Genomic DNA, 4,395 nt, shown 5'->3' with positions numbered 1-4,395 from the left:
CGTGGGGAGCAGGGGGTGGCGTGGGATGGAGGGAGGAGCGAGGCTCTGTTTGGAAGGAGGCATCCCTGGTCCTTGGGGATCACAGAGCCTTGTCTTCCCCTGCCCAGGAAGGTTTTTGGGGAGAGGGGCCAGTCCTGACCTCTTAACCAACCTTGATCTCTGTCACAGCCCTCCTTACAGCTCCCACGGGGGAGGGGAGCAGCTGGGGGTGACACGGGAAGTGGTGTCCCAGGCTGGACTCTGGCACAACCCCACCGCGCCAGGGCCAAAGGGGGCTGAGCAGGGAGAGCGCTCCCGGCGTGCCTGCAGGGCTCCTGGGCTCCTGCCGCGTCTCTGCTTGCTGGAGGTTTTCCCCTGCTGAGGTGCAGTGGGTCCCCAAGGCAGCCAGCCCCTCCGTGCCAGCGCCACACGGCCCTTCCACCCCTTCAGGGGTTTGGAAACCTGGCTGAGAACATCCCCCTACCCCCGCTTCCTCTGATCCCCCCGGGCACTCCCAGGAGCACCCACCCCCCAGGCCCCTCATGCGCTCACAGCCCCCCACCCACGAGAGCACCCCGGTCCCAGATCGCTCCCAGAGAAGCTCCACGGTGAAGGATTCCCCTCCTGCCTCCACGGACCCGAGCGCCCCGTCCCGAGGGGACCCCAGCTGCTCCGCGTCGCCCGGCGCCCCAGCAGGTCAAAGAAGCACATTTTAGCTACAGAAATCGGGTATTTAAAAATAACAGTTGTTCGAAAGGAGACGGGAGGAGAGGCTTGGAGCGAAGGATCTGATCTTTCCTGGTGACTGGCTCCACCTTTCACCTCTGGATTGCTGGTTCACTTTTCGGCCGAGGAACGGACACGGACAAAGCAGATTTGTTGGCTTTGCGTCTCGCCCCATCCACCCCTCGACACACACTCTTGCCCTTTCCCATCCCTCCTCTTCATCTCTGTTACCAAAGAAATTGCAAAACCAAAAACGCAACAACAACCAAAAAAAAAAATTTAAAAAAAAAAAAAAAAAAATCCCTCCTGGGAACCAACGTCGGTGCACGGTGGGAAAAGAAAAATCCAAGGGATCTGGTGGCGAAACCCAGCCCTGGGCGTGAGAAGGGGGAAAACCCCCCGACGAGATTGAAAGGGAAAAAAAACAACAACTCCCCCCCCCCCAAAAAAAAAAAAGGAATAACAACAGAAACCACAACCAAACAAGCTCAACAAAGACCGGCAACTTACCAAAAAGACACCAGATTTTTTTTTGTGTTTTTTTCTTTTTTTGTGCCAATTAACAACCTGCCTTAAACGTGGATTTCTGGAGCAATGGTACTTAGCTTCAAAGGGATCGTTTCCTCCGAGCTCTCGATGGTGACTTGTGCCATATAAAAAAGCAATCACGAGGCCAAACCCTTACAATCAGCCCTCTCCCAACCCCCCTGAGGGCTCCTTGCCAGCCCAGGGTGTCCTCAGGAGGAGCAGGAGGTGCCTCTGGGGACAGGGGAGGGCTGGGAGAGGCTTGGGGATGAAGGTGGAGGTAAGGTCCCCTTCTTCCCCCACCACTTGGGGAAAAAAAAAAAAAAAAAATCCTCCAAAACCAACCATCAACCAAAAAAAAACCAAAAAACCAAACCAAAAAGGGACACTCTTGAATTTATGCGGGTAAAAAGTACCATCTGTGTTCTAGCGCTATGGTTTCTTCGATTCACTTTACTTTGAGAGTGATCAGTTGTGTCACAGGAAGGCACCTTGTTGAAAAGAAGGAAAACAAAAGAAAAAAAAGGAAAGAAAAGAAAAGAAAATGGTATGTGCTCATCAAAAAAAAAAAAAAACCCAACCAAAAAAAAAAAAACCCTAAAAAACCAAAACAAACAAACAAAAAAAGCGCACCCCAAAATAAAGAGGAAAGAAAGGACAAAAGAATGAAGAGAGAAAGGAAAAACCCCTGCACACGAAGCCCTGACGGGGCAGGGTCAGAGGACGTCTTGAACCAAAGAGCTCCTGGGGTAGGTGGGCGGTGGAGGGGCTGGGGGTGTCAGACTGGACACGGTGACACCAGACTGAACCAAAGCATTGCTGGAGAGAGGGCGGGAGAGAGGGATGGAAGAGCGGGAAGGGGCAGGTGCCGCAGCATGTTTTGCCAACCAGAACCCAAAAACCTAACGGGAATCTCATCCCCCCCAGGACCCCGCTCCCCGCCACTGATTTTTTTCCCCTAATGTTGTTTCTTCGTCTTGTCGTGACGTGGTGACGATGGTGGTGGATTCCTGAACCCCATCGAGTAGTATTCAAGGGCTGAAAAGCCAGGAAGGGGGCCTTGGTTTGGTAAGTGAAAAAAACACAACCGGAAAAAAAAAAAAAAAAAAAAAAAAGGAAAAGAAAGGGAAAAAAAGGAAAAGAAAGAAAAAGAAAAGAAAAGAAAAGAAAAAAAAAAGAGTAAATGCCACAGGCCCTCAAGGATGCAAAGACATTTCTAGTGAGAACCCGAGACTAAAGGCTACCTCACTTGAGTTTTCAATTTTTGTGATTTGAAAATCACGTCTGATACCAAAGATTTTGTTGCCTTGTCTGGTCTGTGCTGGAAACGCCACTTTCCCTGCTCCCCATGGCCAGGCCGGCCCAGAGCCCCCGGCCACCCCCAGCCCCAGCCCCAGCCCTGTCGAGTCCCCAGAGAGCGAGGGAGGAGGCGAGCGAGCGACTCCGGGATGGCAGCGTGGTAGATGAGTGCCTTTTTCTTGTACCAAAGGTGTGTGGCCATTTCTTTGCTCCTCTGCTTTGACCCCAAAGACTCAGCGTTACCTCAGCTCTCCGCAGGGACAGATTCCCACGGCTCTCGCAGTCTCTGGGCGTTGGGATGAAGGAGAGAAAACCCAACCCTTGTCCTAATTGAAGAGAAAACATCCCCCTCGCCGAGGGAAAGGTGCTGGTTCCCCAGCATGTCCCCCCCTCTCTGATGTCCCTGTGTCCCCCAGCTTGGTCCCCAGGGTCCCTCCACGCAGCCCCTCTGGCCCCAGGAGCGCAGACCTGGTGTGCAGGGACGCTGCTCCCAGGGAAAGGCTTTGCTCCGTGTCCTTCCCCAGCCTCTCAGCGCTGGATCCTGCAGAAGCCCACGAGGCGACAAAGTGAATTTCCTCACGGGCTGTTTTTACTTCACTCAGCTCAGACTTGAGCTTCGGTTCCCACTTTTGGTAGCACAGTTTGTGGCATTGCTGTTCGGAAAGACAAAGGCAGGAGCAGTGGAAAGCCTCACCCTGAGCTTTCTCCAAACTCTTCCTTTAGGGAACGGGCTGGAGCTGTGAATCCTTCAGCAGGAGCCATTTCTACGTCCCCAGAGGGGCGTTTTTGGCTCCCTGGGGAGGATCTGTGCAGCCAGGTCTGCCCCATTCTGTCCCTTGGCTTCAGCAGAGGCAGCAGGAGCACCTGCCGGAGATGCTCTTCCCCGGCAAACTCCGGAATGCCCAGCTTAGGGAAAACTTGGCTGGAATTGCACCTGCCTGCTTCAGGCTCCGGCCAAGGCGACTCCCGTGAGTTGGACCAAACGTGCCCAGGGACAGCCCTGGTGTCATTCTTGGGGTTGTCCTGTGCAGGACCAGCAGCTGGACTTGGTGATCCTTGGGGGTACCTCCCAATCCAAGAGATCCCAGGATTCCAGCATTCCGATGCCCCTGGTGAGAGCAACCCCATGCGGGTTCCCCACCGTGCTGGGCAGCCTGAGAGGGCCGGTCAGACCCTGTCACCTCCCTGTCACCTCCCTGTCACCTCCCTGTCACCTCCCTGTCACCTCCCTGTCCCCATCCAGACTCTTGCCTTGGCCAGGGCTCGCCCACCCTCCTGGCCACGCCACCCCCTTGTCCCCAGTCCCCACCTGGCTCGTGATACCAAAGACGTTCTCTATGCAGGAGAAAGCCTTCATTGCCGCCCAGCACAGACCTTACAAGCCTTTGACAATGTTCTCTGAAATACCTCAAAATATTTAATGTATAGTTTATGTGATAAGAAAAAAAAAAAAAAATTACTTAGCTAGTTTTTGGAATTTGTGACTTGAAGCTTTATACTGTTAAATTATAATTTTGCAGAAGACGGCATGTTCTTATTTCTTTGATGCGTTCAATGGGAGACATATTGAATGTTAAGGAAATGAAAGCTGGATAGTTTCACGATTTAAAAAAAAAAAAAGAGAGAGAAAGAGAGAGAGAGAAAGAGAGAGAGAAAGATTAAAAAAAAAGGACCCTTGGAGTTTACAGATTTCATATTTAAACAAGTCCTTTTAAAAAAAAAAGAAAAAAAAAAGAAAAACTAATAATGATGACGATACCTTTGCGTTCAGATGTGTTACTTTTCTCTGAGTCATGTCGTACAAGAGTATTTATTATATGTGTTCTGTGTTCAAATGTAATTTAAAGAAGACAAAAAAAAAAAGAA

Source organism: Hirundo rustica, chromosome 26, assembly GCF_015227805.2.
Source record: "Hirundo rustica isolate bHirRus1 chromosome 26, bHirRus1.pri.v3, whole genome shotgun sequence".
Classification (NCBI taxonomy): Eukaryota; Metazoa; Chordata; class Aves; order Passeriformes; family Hirundinidae; genus Hirundo; species Hirundo rustica.
The sequence above is the reverse complement of the archived record's forward strand: the minus strand, read 5'-3'. Positions refer to the sequence as shown.